The 17,927-nt window shown below is 35.4% G+C and overlaps 1 pseudogene; it reads left to right on the plus strand.

Moving 5' to 3' along the window:
- The first annotated feature begins 16,208 nt into the window (after window positions 1-16,208).
- LOC138145778 (ubiquitin-conjugating enzyme E2 C pseudogene) lies at window positions 16,209-16,825 on the plus strand (annotated as a pseudogene).
- Window positions 16,826-17,927: the final 1,102 nt, after the last annotated feature.

The raw sequence follows: 17,927 nt of genomic DNA on the forward strand, positions 1-17,927 counted from the left end.
TAATTAGCCACCTGCATCTAAATCTTGTAGTTTTAAAAATGACATCTGTGAACTTGAATTTTAAGGCCTGAAGACAAACACCATATGGTATCATTATAAGCATAATCATCTCTACTATTGAAAGAGGCTCATAAAATCATGTTAAAGGTGAAATGCATTTCCATTTTGTTGTACTTAGTTATTTAATATCAGTCAACAATAGTTTCTCTCTTTTTTTCACTCTGTTGGTTTATTTTTTTCTTCATTTTAAACATTTTTTTCTTTTATATTTTAACTTCAAAATCCTCTCACTCGCTCCCACTCCTGTCCCACTCACTGAGAAGGCAAACAAAGTTTTGTTAATTATAAATATGAAGTAATGCAAATAATGTCCATATCACAAAAAAAGAGAAAGTGATAATGGTGCTATTCTAAGTGTTAGGTATCCAAAGAAAGGAAAAAAATATAACTGCTCTCAAGGAGCTCACTTTCTATTTGCGAAGAAATAAAAATCAGATACAATGTGTCTCAAAAATCTTAATGCAGTTTTAAGCTACTAAAACTTTAACCTACTAAAGTTTTAAGTATTAGTAATTTTAAACTGCACCACAACTTTTGGGACAAGCTATATATTCAGTGTAAGTTAGAAATAGTCTCATAGAGTGGGCAATAATATTAGAAGGTGTATAAAAGGTTTCTTGAAAAAGATGGAATTTCAGCTGTGATTTGAAGGAAATCAGAACCCAGGAAGAAATGATGACGGGAAGGAAAGAGTTTCAGGCAAGGAACAGGAAGTGGAATTTTCTTTGGGGAAATTCTTCAGGACTTTGTTAGTCAGGAGATGGAGGTTCTTGTGCAAAAATAGGAAAGGGGCCAGTATCACTGGATAATAGAGTAATTGGTGGTGGGGCAGAGGGGAAGAGAAGGGATGTAAGGTACAAAGAGTGGAAAGATAGGAGGGACAAGTTTATAAAGACTTTTAAAAGTTCAGAGGATGTTATATTTGATCTTGGAAAAATTGATAGCCACAGGATTTGATTAGATAGAGGGATGTCTTGGTCAGATTGAGATTTAGGAAGATCACCATGATGAGAGAAGTGGGAATATATGAAAGATGGTAAAAAGACAGACATTGCAGGACAAGGTAACTAATTGAATATGATGAAAGAAAATGAGGACTTGAGGACGAAACCTAGTTTGCAAGCCTGGGTAAGAGAATTATAGTACCTTTGACAGTAATGGGAAAGCTAGGAAAAGAAGAGGTAGGGGAAGTGAAAATGAGTTCAGTTTTGGCTATTTTGAGTTTTGAGATGTCTATGAGACATCCAATTAGAGATGTCCAAAAGGGAGGTGGAACTATAAGACTGGACATTGGGGAAGAAATTAAGTTTGTAGAAATAGATTTGAGAATTATCTGCATAGACATATTGATTGATTCCTTTGGAACCAATGAGATCACCAAGTGAAATAGTATACATGAAGTAAACAAGAAGGTTCAAGAAATAGACTTATGGAGCATCAATGTCCAGCATGACCTAGATGGAGATCTAGCAAAGAAGATATTATGTACCCAAGTAAAAAGTCTATTGTTGTTCAGTAATTTTATTCTTGAGACTCTTTGTGATCCCTTTGGGTTTTCTTGACAAAAAGATGAAGTGGTTTGTCATTTCCTTCTCCATCTCATTTTAAAGATGAGGAAACTAAGGCAAACAGGGTGAAGTGACTTGCCCAGAGCCACACAGCTAGTAAGTGTCTGAGACTGGATTTAAACTCATTTCCTCTTGATTCCAGGCCTGATTCTCTATCCACTGTGCTACCTAGATACCTGAGATAACTATAAATGGAAAATAAACCAGTAAATGAATTATAAATTAAAAAAAAAGTAAACCTTTTTTTTCCACATGAGGAAGGATTTGAATCATTACAATAGAAGACATAAGAGTTGAGAAGGGAATTTGACATACAAATTCATTTTAAAAATAACTTTAAGAAAGGAAAATAAGTCTATATTTCATGAAAAGACTAAGATAAAGTTATAATTACATGTTGCTAAGATGAGACATAGTATCTTATACATATTTTACATTGTTTGAGGTTGAGATAACAAATAGAAAATATTGAGAGTCAAAGGTCATGAAGAGGAATGAGATAAAAAATTTCCTAGAGTATCTAAGGAGGAAAAAATTGAAATAATTTAATTTGTATTTTTATTAATAGGGAATCATTGAGAAAGCAAAAAGGTAGAGAGATCAGAAGGCATGCTGAATCTCTCTGGATAAAGGTGTCGACTAGATTTTTTTTTTTGCTTTTTAGAACCCTTACATTACCTGACGGCTAAGAAAAGAAAGAGAGCATATCTATGGACAAATTTCATTAAGGGGCATCATATAGGAATAGACTATTGGGGGGGGACCTGTGGCCTTGAGGCTATATATGACCCTCTAGGTCCTCAAGTGCAGCCCTTTGACTGAATCCAAACTTCACAGGAAGAATCCCCTTGATAAAAGGATTTGTTCTGTAAAACTTGGACTCAGTCAAAAGGTCACACCCAAAGATCTAGAAGGCCACATGTAACTTCCAGTCCCTAGGTTCCCCACCCCTGGTAGATAAAGAAAGGAGTGCAGAGTAGAAAGAAAGAACCTAATAGTTTCATGGAGGGGACATTTGTTTTGGGATTGTCTAACTCAATCCCTCCCTTTTGCTGATAGTCAGTTGAAGTACAGTGCTTTGTTTGGGGTCACAGGTATTATGTGGCATGTCCTGTATTCAGGCCCAGAATCTATGACTACAGATCTAGCTCTTCTCAGTTATACAAGTGTTCTTCCTATAGGCTATCTGACAGTGATGCCCTTTGACTGACTACTCATCCATATCCAGTGGCTATCTATTGCCTTCAACATAAATTATAAAAATCACTGTTTGGTTTTTAAAGCCTTGTAAGGGTTATGGTATTTAAAGATCTTCCATGCCCCATTGGACTTGCTGACTTAGCAGGAAAAGGCGGAGCAAGAGGAAGCAGAAGCCAAGCTGGAGTTCCTGCGGTGGCTAGCAGAGGCAGCGGCAGCAGCAGCGCGAAGCCCTTTTTGAGTCAGCCAGAATTTCTGCTAAGGACTCCTGTTGAGGACTGCCAGGGGCCAGAGCTGCTGGGAGCACGCTTCCTGGACACTGGGTGGTTGCTGTGAGTGGGGAGAGGAGGACCTTTGCCTGAGGCAGCCTGTTCTGTTTTAAAGGCTTGAGAATGTGGGTGCTTTCTACTTTATCTACCTGTGCCAATTTCATAACTACTCTGATGGCTTTCACTTTCTGGTTTTGGGACTCAGTCTTTTGGTATTTTAATAAATTTTCTAGCTTATTCCCCCATATAGCAAGCCTGATATATTTTGTGATGGATAATTACATCAGCTTATCTGTAATTTCCATAGGCATTGTGAATATTGCATTGCTGAGACAAGCCTTTACTTCATCTCCCCTTTGTATCTTTCTGGTTCTTTATTGGTTCCTTTACCACTATGCAATGATTTTGGAAGAAGGATTTGAACTTGGAGAATTCCAAATCCATGGTCAGCTATCCTTAATCATTTATGCTGTTTTTTTTCTCTTATTACAAAAAAGTACATCAGTAAAATGTAGATTTTAAACAAAATAGATGCTTTTCTACAATATTTTAAATATCTGAGTTAACAAAATGGTAGATTAAATTCTCAAACAATTTCATCTCTGAAAGAGAAATCAGGCAAGCAAGAAATGAATTTCCAAAAGAGAGGGGTGAGATAGCAAGGGAGTTTCTTGGACCAGACTGATTTATAAGTGAATTATATTAAACTTAAAGATTCCTTGTTTGACATAAACTGTTGTCAAAAATGGAGATGAAGATAATTTACTAAAACCCTTGAATAAGAAAAAATTTGATTCTGATATCTAATTAAGAAGGTATAAAGCAGAAAGAGAGAAAGGGAACTATAGACATATCACTAATGGATATTGATGGCCCAAATTTACATGTAATATTAAAGAAGGTACTATACAAATATATCTACCATTATTCATTATAAGCAAATTAGATTCATAAGATAATCATAAAGATGGTCTGCTATGCTAAACATTTTGTCAATGAGAATGATTTATAGAATTAAAAAATAATTAGTAACACTATGTACAAGTGCAAAAGGTTCAAAATATCAAGAGAGATAACGATAAGCGAGAATGATTTTGCCTTGTTTCCCACATTATCTTATTGTCATTGTCAAAACTAAAAAAGAGATAGAAGATATGGAAAATTAGAATGCAGGTTAGTGGAAAATAGGTTTAGATCAACTTCTTATGTGGTCAGGGCACTTTCAAAGTCTGTATGTGTGTCATCTGATGCCAAGGCTGGTAGTGTGGCTCAATGAGCTTTACAGATCAGATTGACTCGAGTCACCAAATGTTGCTCATTTAGGGTCATGTATTCCATATCCTTCAATTCTGAGCCTTCACTGCACTTCAAGGGGTTGTGTTCAGTCAGCACTGGGGGGATGGCAGTTAACAAGCTTTTTATTTTTATTTTTTCGATATCACAACAGCATTCCCTGTTGCAGGCAGCACAAAGGACTAGGGCAGCTTTTGATCTAGGGATTTCACAGAAGTTTGGCCATTCTTGGTGTTTTTCAGAAAAAGCTCCCAGGGGTGCCTGATCTTGATGGCAGAGGAGAAGGAAGGGAACAAGTAAGTAATGGGAGCCTTCCTTTTCTCTCACCATCTATATCTAATCAATGAAATCTTTCCAGGTGTTCCTACGTAGAATGTCTCACATGTGTTCCCTTCTCTTTACTTATATGACCATCATTCTAGCTGATATATCACCACCTCTAATCCATGCTATCATACTATCCCCCCCATTGATCCCTTTTTTTCTCCAGTCTCTCTCCACTCCATTCTTCATACAATAACCAAATTAATATTCCTAGAGCATTGGTCTCTAGTTCAATGTGCTTCAGTGACTTTCTATTCCCTCTAGAATAAAATACCCACTCCTCCCCTCTCATTTTAAGTCCTCAGAGTCTGGCTCCAACCTTTATATAGTGATTTCATGTTCTCCTCTTTCAATCTACACAGCAGCTAAATTGGCCTACCTCCTGTTCCCTGTAGATGATGTTGTATCTGTAGTCTTTTTGCATTTGCATAGGACTAGAATGCATTCTTTCCTCACATCTGTCTCTTAAAAATCCTAGCTTTGTTCAAAATTAGCTCATTCCATCTCATATGAAAGACCTTTCCTGATCTTCCCAGTTATTTTCTCCCATTTTCCTAAAAGTTACTTGATATTTATTTTGTATCAGCTAATCTGTGTGCCATCTATTCGCCCAATCAATTAATAAACATTCATTAGGTACCTACTATGCACTAGGCCCCCCAGGATGATGTAACTCCTTAAAGACAGAAAGGACTTTGTTTTGGTATTTGTATCTCTGGACTATCATGATACATGGTATATGGTATTACAAATGCTTAATAAATGCCTGTTAAATGAATGAAGGGACAAATTGGAAATTGTACACATGGCCATATGCATGCACACAAGTACACAAGGTACACCACAAAAAAAATAAGATGAATGGAAATACACATGTCTTATCTTTCAAATAGGAAGAGAAATTCTAATCACACTCAGGGAAAAAGATACTCTGAAGAACAAAATGCACTATATGTATGTGTGTATATACATATACCTACAAATATGTGTATGTATTTTTGAAAGGACAATCATAAACAAAATCAAACTATTCTTATGATAAAAATTTACATAACTTATGAAAACACCCCGGTATCAAATTGCTGTGATGATAGCCTGATATTTAGAATCTGTAGGGAATTGATAAAAAAAAATAATAAAGTGAAAACTTTGAGAATGATTATTTCACCAGCAGCTGAGACATTAGTGGCAATGGACAAAGTTTAAATGTAGAAATGAAAACTATCAACAACAATATGAAAAATTTCCAAAATCAATAATGATCAGAGAAATGCAAAGTCAAAGAACTCTAAAGTATCTTTTACCAACCATCAAAATAGTAGAAATTATAAAAGATGAAAAAAATTATTTTGGAGGAGTTGTGGAAGGACAAGAACTCCAGTTCACTCATGGAATGAATGTAATTAGTCCAAATATTATGAAAAATAATTTGACATTATAATTGCAAAAAAAATTATGCAATTGTACATATTCTTTTAATTTATGGTCCCGCTATCAGGTTTCTGCCCAAAGGAGTTAATTGATGGAAAAAAAAGATCTTACATATATCAAAATATTCATGGCATCATAGCAAAAATCTGGGAATAAATTTTTTGCCCATGAACTGGTGAATAATTGAACAAATTATAGTGTGTGAATTTAATGAATATTTATGAGTCATAAGAAACAAAGAGTATGAAGAATTTCAGGAGAATATGGAAGACTTACATGAACTGGTGCTTTATGAAGACAACAGCATGACAAAAAGCAACACAAGATTTACAGTAACTGACAAGGTAAATGAATTCAACACTAACTGGAAATAAAATTAAAATCAAATTCAATGGATAGTATTAGTACAAAATTATAAAAAGTACCTACATCCTTTCAGTTAAATTATAAACTACAAAAGTGAAACAGGATTGTAATTATATTCTAGATGATTTCCCTGTTTTTATGGGAAGGCACTAGGGGTGGGGGGAGTGCTTTGTTTTTTGTGATGTAACTAGTATGTCAAAAGAAAGAAAAAAAAATTATACATAATTTAAGTGACTTTTTAGAGGGGGCAACCAGATAGGCAGAATACCTTAAAACGAAACAAACAAAAAGTTTTACCTTTCTATTTTCTCCTTTTGATTCTGATAAAGCTGCTGTCCACTGCCTTGAATTTCGTATTGTATTCCATCTACTTATTCTTTTCATCTCTTTTTACATATTTATTGTCCTAGGGAAAAGAGTGAAAAGACAACTCTTGAAAATCCCATCCCCAACCTCAACTCAGGTTTTGGTTACAAAAATGCTTCTTCAGAAAGAGACTCTAGGATGAAATGTGGGTAAGAGAAGTCTAGGAGGAAAATTGATTTTTTTTTAATCATCACTAACTTTAATGACCAGATCCCAGATTGTGTGTGTGTGTATTTATGTTTTGGGGGATTATAGTGATACAATTACAATTGAATAAATACTGGTTAAGTGAAGCAAAACAACCTGGGTCTAAGTCTTAACTTTGTGACCTTGAACAAATGACAGCCCCTTTCTGGTGTTGACTGACTCAGTCTCTTATGATCTGTGTGGCATTGAATTAGCAGCTCTCTTTCTCTGGCAATCAATTACCTGCCCTGTAAAAATGAGGAATTTAGACTAAATAATCTCTATGCTTTTTTATACCTCTAAAATACATGAGTAGAAATATTGTTTTTTTTTTTTAAAAATGTTACAGCTATGAAATGATCCCTTTAGACTCATGATTGACTCTGACGTGGAACTGTTCTGGCCTGCAAAGCAGCTCAATATCCCATGGAAAAACAGTTTAGTCTCATGCTGCTGTTAGTCTAAAGAATTATTTACAAAATGTAAAATGATTGCGTCTGGGATCTGTCCAGAATGGAATGAATACATTTGTCCATTCTGAGAGTAGCAGCTCTGAATAAACTCAACATGGACAAACAGTATGAGTTAATCTGTCATAAATTCACAGACTTTATCAACAACCTGGGTTTCTCCACTTAGTATATGGTACACAGCAACAGTGATAGAGCAGAAGGGAGGAATCCTATGAATATTGTAATGAAACGATCATACTGTATTGTGATTCATCTTGTCTCCTGTACAGTTAAGGTATTAAATTTATCATTCATTGTAAAGCTTTCAATACAGAAACATATTTGAGAATCCCAAGATCTCTAATTCCCAGAGAGGAACTCTGAGGCAAGCATGATACATACATTATTAAAGAGGAAAGTCAAAGACACTCAATATAGAAGGGAAAAGGAATTTTTTTTCCTCTCTCAAATGCCATAGATGTAGAGAGGGGAAACTCCCTCAAGAGACACACACACACACAAACACACATACACGCGCACACATACAAAACAAAACAAAAAATAAGCTTAATTGAGTTACGTTCAGGGAAAGAATAATAAATATTTTCTTATTCAACAAATGCTAACTAAGCATCTACACTATAATTCAAGAAATAGCATTGTATAAATTATGGAAATCTGATCTTATAGCTAAGACTTTAGTTTAAAACCTTTCCTCTGACATATATCAACTAATAGACTAAAAATTCAAAATGTCAGTGTGTGTTTTAAGCAAAAAAACAACAAAAAAAGCTAATATGAACTTGGGTGATATTGAGAAGAAATGACCAATGGAAGTCCTACTATGTTCTAACTTCATCTATATGTTAGAACATATATGATGTGTAGTCTTCAATTCTGAACAGTCTATTAAGAACATGATAAACTCTAGAAATAAAAGAAATAAACAAGAAAATTTAATTATCACAAGGAAATATAATGATAAATATTATACTACTCAAACCCTAAGGGAATTTGCATGTCAAATCTCATCAACATTTAACTGAACAAAGAACACAAAATTTTATTAATGAAACAAACTTTACTCACACACACACACACACACACACGTACTTCAGTGCCATAGTAAAGACTTCTCTTTCCCCTTGGTCTTCCTTCTTTTCTCTATAGCATTTTTTTCCCTTAGAGATAAAAGTAATAAATTCAAGACCAGGAGAATGATGGAGGGAGAGAAGGACATTAAAATGAAATGTCTTACCTGTGGTAACATAGCTAGTAATTGTGGAATTTGAACCCAGCTCTTCCTGAATTGAAGCCCAGGTTTTTCTTTTACTACTCCACACTGCCTTTCCATTGGGGTATATATAGTATGTAATGTTAGTTTGAGTAATTTCCCTCACCAATCTGCTTCCTGGTAGATTAATCCTTCTACAAGCATATAAACCCCTATTATGTTGTGACATTTTACTTACTCCAACACACATTCTCTCCTCCCTCAAAACATCTAGCTTTTCTCTTCTTAGGAACAAAACTGTTTCTATTTCTGCTTTCCTAGAATGTGCCCTGGATGAAAAGATCCAAGTTTAATTGTTATATAGTATTACAAATGAATATGCAAGAGTCCTAATATAGATATTGTTATGGAATACTTGGGCTAATACCCAAAGTAATCCATTGAGGTAGCATGGATCTTTTTTTCTCTTGTTGGCACCATATTAATTTATAGTGACCTACAACCTCTGCTCCTACATCCATAAGACATAAGTATTTTTTATATCTCTGTCTCCATCAATGTCTAATTAATTAACAGAAGTTTTGTTAATAGATCCATTCATAAAATTAAAGTGTATAGATCATGGTAATTAATAGGACCATTGCACTCTGTGGTGAATACACCCTATATGAAACATTATACACAACTCTAGGAAACACATTTTAAGTAGGACATTAATAATCTAAAGTGTCTATTGAAGGGCAAACAGTCTGGTAAGGGGTCTGGACATTATACTACATAAAAACTTCAAGTATTTAGTTTATGGAAAAGAAAACTAAAGAGAGACACAATAGCTGTCATATAATATTTGAAAGTTTGTCATGTCAAGGAGAATTGCAAGTTCCAGAAGCTGAAGCTCCACTGATAGATATAAATGACTCAGGCATGTTTCAGCACAGTATAGAAAAGAATTGTTTAACAGTAGATCTGTCCATCAATGGAGAGACACCCTATTGATAGTGAGTTCCTTCTCAAGGATACATTAAAAAAATAAAAAGAAAACAGTTGATTGATCATGTGTCAGAGATACTGTATAAAGGGATTGTTGCATAGAGTTAGAATTGTAATTAGATAACTTATAAAATCCTTTCCAAGAGTAAGATGTTATGATTTTATCAGATTATTGAGATATAGGGTAATCCAATTCAATTCAATAAACATTCATAAAGTAGCTGCTATGTGCCAGGCTCTGCACTAAGTACTGGGGATACAAATAAGAAAAAGAAAGACAGTTACTGCCTACCCTTAAAGAGCTTATAGTGTAATGGGTGAAGACAATATGCAAAAAGAGGAGGCAACAAGGGTTATCTGGCTTAGGGGTATTTTATTGCATGGAATTAAAAGCAAACAAAGCTACAGGTGGAAGGTGGAGTGAGATGGAATTTCAATTTCTGCCCTCTATAAAGGAAAATTTTGGGAGGAATTTAGTACTCTACCCTACAGCCCTCCCATTAGAAGGGAGAAGAGGCAGAGGGAGGTGGGAAGGTATCTGAACTCCAAAACTAAATTAGCCAAAATGGTGATGAGATTAGAGAAAATCTCTTTATACAGGGAAAAGCATCTTGTTCCTTGGAGTTGAAACCAAGCAGAGCTGCATATAGAGAGTAGAGTAATCAAGGGAAGGTTAATGGAGAAGGTAAGACTTGATCTGGATATAGAAGCATCAAGATTCTCATAAAACCTAGATTCTCATGGTGTAACACTGATTAGTTAGGAAAGCTTTGGCAAATCACATACCCTTCCTAGGTCACAATGTTTTGTTTTGTTTCATTTTGTTTTAATTTAAGGAGTAGAGTCTTTTTTAGGGGTGAGGAGGAGGGCAAACATTTATTAAGCACTTATGTGGCAGGAGCTGTATTAACTTTATAAATATCACATTTAATATGGTAGGAAATAGCATGCTGTTGAAACAATTGTTTGAGTCTGAAGAACCAGTTAAGTGGATTTTATGATAATTTAGATGAGGTGATGAGAATCTAGATGGGGGTGTTAACTGTGGGCATAGAGAAAAAAGGGACCAATAGGAGAGATAATTTGAAGAAAAAAAAGTAGACAAATTTAGTGACTAGCTGTGATTTAAACAGCTACATTTAGAATCAGAAGACCTGGGTTCAAATCTCCCTCTGTTATTTACTAATTGTATGACACTGGGAAAATCTTTGAATCTTAGTTTCCTCATCTTTAAATTGGGGAAAAAATAATATAGTAATAAAATAAATGGGAAAAAAAAATCCTCGCAACTTCACAAAGTTGTGGAGAATTAGCATATCTACAAGTACTTTGAAAAGTAGAAAGCATTCTAAAAATATTGGCTATTATTACATAGCAGACCTTTTCCAGATAGAAAAAAAAACATTTTCTATGAAGAATTGTTCCTTCAAAAAATGCTTGAATGGAATTTCTAAGATTTCATTGACTATAAGTCTATTATCCTATTAAATTTTTGATAAGTTGAGGAAAAGCTGACACAAAGGATCTGATCAAGGCATCTCTGAGACTGCAATTATGGTGTCTAAAAAAACAAGAATCCTGACATGTTTCTGAGAATCTTTCGAGACAAGGGGGGAAGACATATGTCCCTAGTAGAGCTGCAGAGAATCTCATAATCTGCATAGCACTGCATTAGTGGAAAAAAAGCAACCTTGCTGCCTGATCATGCCAGGGACTATGTCATGTTTTACTGTGACTTAACGTGTAAGTCTTGAAAAAGCTGTTTCTTTTTTTAAATGCTCTTTTTGTTTTTTCTTCCCCAGACTGCTCTGATGAGAATTAATGATGAAGTTATACACATATTGAAATGAAGAATCCAATTAAATATTTAATTATTTTGAAGCACTTATCTTGTCCTGAACTGGGCATACCATTGGATCTAGAGACTAAAGGTTGACTTTAGAAATTCTCAACATCAGGCTTGGAAGGCAAAGTTATATTAGATAATTATTATCATCCAACATGCCATCAAAATGTGACAGTGACAAAGATAGGGAAGATAGGAGAGGCTATTTATTGTTCTGAAAATGTGGAATTTGAGATGCCAGTAAAGGCAATGAAATGGTCAAGAGAAAAATGGGCAATAAAAAATACAGGATTGAACTCTTATGAGAGTTCAATAATTACAATTTGAATATTTTGGAGTGATCATAATGGAATACATAAATGAAGTTGAGAGTGGGTGGTGATGTAGGGGATATGGGAGAAGAAAATGTTGAAGGACAGAGTAAGTGGTAATTTATCTTAAAAAAAATTTTTTTTGTTTGTTTTTGGTCTGGAAAGGAGTAGGGGAGCCAGAAAAAGGGGAAAAGTGGCTTTTTGGCTTGTTTTTTGAATGCATGGTTTGGGGGCCAGTGTGACACAAAAAGTCAGTTTACTAGCTGAGGTTGAGGTGAGAAGTGAGACACCTACAGAAAGGCTGATTCTGATATTACAAGAAGGAAACAAAGTCCTACAGTCTGAGAAAGAAGAAGAGACTCCCCGCCCCTGGCCCTACTCTTCTGATTTTTTTCTTTACTGGTTCTCTTTTTTCCTTTTTGGATTTTAGAAGATGATTCAGTGAAAAATGAATGTTCTCATGCAAGTGCCTTTTAAGTGCATCAAGTGAATAGGCTATACCACTGGCTTTGTCTGGGAGCCATCTCTCTGACTCAGAGCACCTCATGTCTCTTTCATTCAGCTTCTGAAAATAGATTCAGCCACTCTGCCAAAACACCATGCTCACAAGCCTGCATTAAAACATTAATGAACAAGAGAAGTTCAGATGAGTAGAAGATCAACAAGTGAAAATCAGAAAAATGATAAAGGTTTCTACAGTGTCCCCCAAGCAAAGAAAAGGCAAAAACTTGAATTAATTAGCTATGTATCATCTCAATATTATCAAGTGTTTTCCATGTGGTTAATAAGGAAACTACCCCCAACATTTTCCAACCCATTTTCCAATCCATCTAGGTATACGCTTATGATTTATGTTAAGAGACTATGTTACAAGTAGGCATATTTTTCACAGATTCCAACCCTTCCCCCCTCCCACCCCAAACACTTTGAAAGTGATTCAGGAGAGGAATTACATTACAAAAATGATTTTATGCCATGGTAAGGCCCCTGTATAGATAGATGGATGACTGATTTTTTTTTTTTTACTTTTTTCAGGCAACCCCCACAGAACTATGAATCAGAGATCTATGTCCAAGTCCTCAATATACCTCTAACAGATATGTAACCTGCAACTTTCCCCTTTATAGGCCTCATTTTCCTCATCTGCACAACAAGGGTGTTAAAAGAAGAATCTCTAAGGTCCATTTTATTTCAAACATTCTGTACTTCTGTGAATGTTTGACATCCTGGGGACAGAAACAAAAATCTTATGTAATGGCCCAAGAGGTATAGATTTGAAAACTACTATCATTCAAATCAATTAAATTCAACAAACATTTTAAAGTACCTACTATCAGCTAGGCCCCATCCTAGGAAAAGAGTGTTCAAAAAGGAAAAATAGAAAAATCTCTACCCTTTAGAAATTCACTATGTAACTGAGGAAGGGGGAAGGATGGGTAAAATATTCACTAATAAGTATTATGCAAAGCATAATGGGATGAGAGCAAAGTTGAGATACAGAAATAGTGCTAAAAATTTTTTTGAATAAGCGGTTTACTTTCACCTTGGGTGTCATGAAAGGGTACCAGATTATAGTTTAAGATATCTCAAATATAAGCTCCACTGTATAAAGTGTGTTTTAATTGTCTTTATATCTCCCCTAGCTCCATCTAGGCAGCATGGGTTAGGAGGCCAAACTTTGGAGTAAGGAAAACCTGAATTTAATGTCTTCCTCTAACATATATTGACTGTGTGATCACGGGCAAGACATGTAACCATTTAGTGTCTCTAAGAAGCTTCCTATGATTATAAGTTATAGGTAAGTTGATATTACTTACTAATGGAGAAAGATTTTATATCAAGTGTTCCCCATGCCATTGTGGAACAGCAAAATTACCCCTGCTCTCTCTTAGTACCTAGCACAAAGTTTTGCATAGTAGATATTTTATAGCTTCTTGCTGAATGAATTAACCCAAACTAATTTAAAACATTTAGGTAGTTATCCTTTGCCCCATAAGAAAATACCTTGTATTTTACTTGTGCAAATGACCCTTTTAGGTTGGCTTAAAGTAATTTTTATTTGTCCCTGTTGCTCCTCCATCCTTTATGCATTAACGTACAACTTGAGAGGAGATGGGGAAAGTTTGCTACACAACTCTTAAGGTTTTACTCTTTTGAAAGGTTTATACATCAGGCATCTAAAGTCTGGCAGATTGGTGAGAAACTGCTCTGAAATTATGCTCTCAAGATCCACTGCCAGCCCGAGGAACATTGTGAATACCTTTCAGGAAGATGACTTCTTAGGGAAGACTCAGCTGTGGAATGTTTGTATCACACTGATGTAAAATATAAACCTCTCTTTTTTATGGGCTATTCATTGTTTACTTTCCCTTCAGGGATTCTAGAGGATAACTTGGCAAAAGCTGAACTTCCAAGCTTCACTCTTTTTTGCCATTAAGTTTTAAAACATGGTACACCATGAACAGTGGAACAGATTTTATGGATGTCTATAATGGTATGTATGATTAAGGCACTGGAAAATAATGCTTGTACTACTTTCGCATTAGCCTATCATAAAGAAACAGCTCAAAGAGCCCTTGAGAAATCCAGGGATTGAGGTTTTGTTGTAGTCAATTTTCCATCACGCATTCACTTTTGCACTGCTGACTGTAGAAAATATTCATCATGGGTGTGGAGGCTCAGGGTGATTCAAGGGTCTTGTATTCCAATGTGTATCTCATCTTTATTGCCTCTGTCAACATTCAGATGGATAATTTTCTTTTTCCCCTTATTCAAGAGGTAGAATGTTGTAGTTAAAAAAAATGCATGATTGAAAGATAGAAAATGTAGAGTCAAATTCTGGTTTTGCTATTGCCAATTCAATTACTCTAAGAAATTCACTTCCTCTCTTTGATTCTCAGTTGTCTTACCTTCAAAATGGAAGAATAGCCTAAAGTCCTATCCAGATCTAAAGTTAAAATCTCATTATTTTATCCATCAGGCTCACTCATTTCAATGTCATCTTACTCTGCATTCTGTTCATTGTTTCACTGTGCAATGCTCTCTGTAGACTCCATTTAAGTATTATGTTCATTTCTGGGCATTACCTTTTTTAGGGGACATTGACAAGATACATCAAATCAGTGAAGTGGTGACAAGGATAGTCAGCAGACTGGAAACCATATTATATAAGCGCTGATGAAAGAAAACTGGAATGTTTATTCAGGAGAAGGAATTACTTAGAGGGGACATGATTGATTTTTTTTTTCAAGTATTTGAAGGGCTATCATAAGGGGCAGGGATTGAATTTATCTTGCTCTATCCCAGAGGACAGATCAAGAAGCAAAAGTTGGGAGATACTAAGAGATAGACTTTGAATTTAATGTTATGATAAACTGCTCGACAATTAAAGCACCTCAAAATGGATAATGTAAAATGATAATGAGTTCCAATTTATTTGAGTTTTTCAAGGAAAGGCTTGATAAGGACTCATCAATTTTATTGTAGAGGCAATTTTAACCAGGTATTGGTTTAATTCTGAGATGCCTTCAAGATTTAGTTCTGAGTCTATTTGAAATTTTTTTGTTAATTAGTGGAGTTTGGGGTAACAAAATTTAATTATTTGGGATGCTGAGAGAAATGTTTCACACATCTGCATTTCAATTACAAGTTATCTTCTTTTTAGATATATGGGGTTCACAGAAATATTCGATCTGAAACCTGAAAGTGAACTCAGAAGTCTTCTAGAACAATTTATATGTGAATTAGAACATCTTCCCTGATATCCTCATGTTCTGGTCTATCTTCTACTATTAGTCCTCAAATTTGAGGAAATCCCCATCTTTCCATGGCATCTTCCAATGAAATAATATTTCAACTTTTAAATAGCTCTTGGGATATTTTTCATTTCTTGTTGAGTTGTTTCAGTCACATCCAAATCTTCATGACCCCATTGGGAGTTTTCTTGGCAAAGATACTGGAGCAGTTTGCCATTTCTTTATCCACCTCATTTGACAGATGAGAAAACTGAGTCAAACAATATTAAATGACTTACCCAGGGTTATACAGCTAGTACCTGTCTGAGGCTAGGTTTGAACTCAGGAAGATGAGTCTCTCTAACTTCAGGCCTGGGATTCTGTGACACCTAGTTTTTCCTTAGGTTGATGATAAATATGCCTCACGATATCTACACATTGATCCTATTTATCCTTTAGGAAAAAGCAGAATATGATAAATTCCTCTTATATGATACAATCCTTCCAAACCTTGAAGATAATAATTATTTCCTTTTGGCAGTTGCCGCCGGGGGTTTCTCTTCCTTTATCTCTGGTTCCCTATGGCCTCGAAAAATCGCGACCCAGCCACTGCCAGCGCCGCCGCCGTCTCCCATAAGGGGGCCGAGGCTGGCGCATACGCGGCCCGTGGGTCCGTGGGCAAGAGGTTACAGCAGGAATTGATGACCCTGATGATGTCTGGAGACAAAGGAATTTCTGCCTTCCCAGAATCAGACAATCTCTTCAAGTGGGTTGGGACCATCCATGGGGCAGCTGGGACTGTATATGAAGACATAAGGTACAAGCTCCCCCTGGAATTCCCCAGCAGCTACCCCTATAATGCTCCCACTGTGAAATTTGTCACACCTTGTTACCATCCTAATGTGGACACCCAAGGGAATATCTGTTTGGACATCCTCAAGGACAAGTGGTCAGCTCTGTATGATGTCAGGACCATCCTGCTATCTATCCAGAGTCTGCTGGGAGAACCCAACATTGACAGACCATTGAACACACATGCTGCTGAACTTTGGACAAATCCCACAGCCTTTAAAAAGTACCTGCTGGAAACCTACATGAAGCAGGTCACTAGCCAAGAGCCATGACCCTGGCTGCCCAGACTACCTTCCTTCATCTTGTGTGTATGTGTATGTGTATGTGTGTTGTGTGTGTCTATCTTTTCCCATTCCTTATAACCTGTCTTCTTCTGTAAAGGACTGTATCTTACTGTTTTCCTTTTTTTTTTCTTAAGCTCTAATCCAGCCCTCAAAATTAATGTATAAATAAATAAAGTTTTGTTTTAAAAAAAAATTATTTCCTGTCTAAACCTTCTCATCTCCATTTTTTTTTTGCAACCGATCTTCAGATCACATTTGCTCTAGTCAAGTCCTTTGCTGGTCATTTTCTTCTGAACATTTCCCAAGTTGTCTATGTCATATGTAAAATGTGGTACCCATTGATCATGGTACCAATGACTGGATTCAATTCTTCTGATGTGGCCTAATCAAGCGAAGGTATATTAGAGAATGATTACTTCTCTCATTGGGAACACTATGCTTCCCTTAACTTATCCTCAAAGAGTATGGTTATATGTTTTGTTTGTTTTTGTTTTGTTTTGGGCTACCAGGTTACACTATTGACACACATATCTTTATAGTTATCTAAATCCGCAGATCCTTGTTAGACATATTATTGTCTAGATGTGTCCTTACTACACTTGGTTTATGAAGTTGATTTTTTGTTATGCAAATATAGAATTTTACATGGATCATTATTAAATGAAATCTTTTATTAATATTATTTTCCCAAACTTGTGAAGATTTTTTGGGGGGAGGGAGAAATGGGAATTTAATGTACTAGCTATCCTTCAAAGTTTCTTGTCATCTTAACTTTGGACAAGCATCTTATGTATATTGTTGAAAAGCAAAAGAAGAATAGATTGCTCAGGCAATACACTTGAGACGTCCCTACATATTGAATTTGAGTAACTAATGTCGACTCTTTAGATCTCGTCACTAAACTAATTCCAAATCTACCCAACTTAATATTCATCTAGCCCATATCTGTCTATTTTGATTAAAAAAACATCATGAGACACTTGGGAAAATGTTTATTGAAATAGAAGCATGCTATTTCCATAGCTACTCTACTAGTTTAGTTGTTCAAATTAAAAAAAAAAAAGGAATAAAAGAAAGGAGGAAAGAAAGAAAAGAATAAAGGAGGAAAGAAAGAACAAAAGAAAGAAAGAAAGAAAGAAAGAAAGAAAGAAAGAAAGAAAGAAA

The sequence above is a fragment of the Petaurus breviceps genome, unplaced genomic scaffold, assembly GCF_028583685.1.
Source record: "Petaurus breviceps papuanus isolate PSGF00001 unplaced genomic scaffold, PetGlider_PUasm1.0 90750, whole genome shotgun sequence".
Taxonomy (NCBI): domain Eukaryota; kingdom Metazoa; phylum Chordata; class Mammalia; order Diprotodontia; family Petauridae; genus Petaurus; species Petaurus breviceps.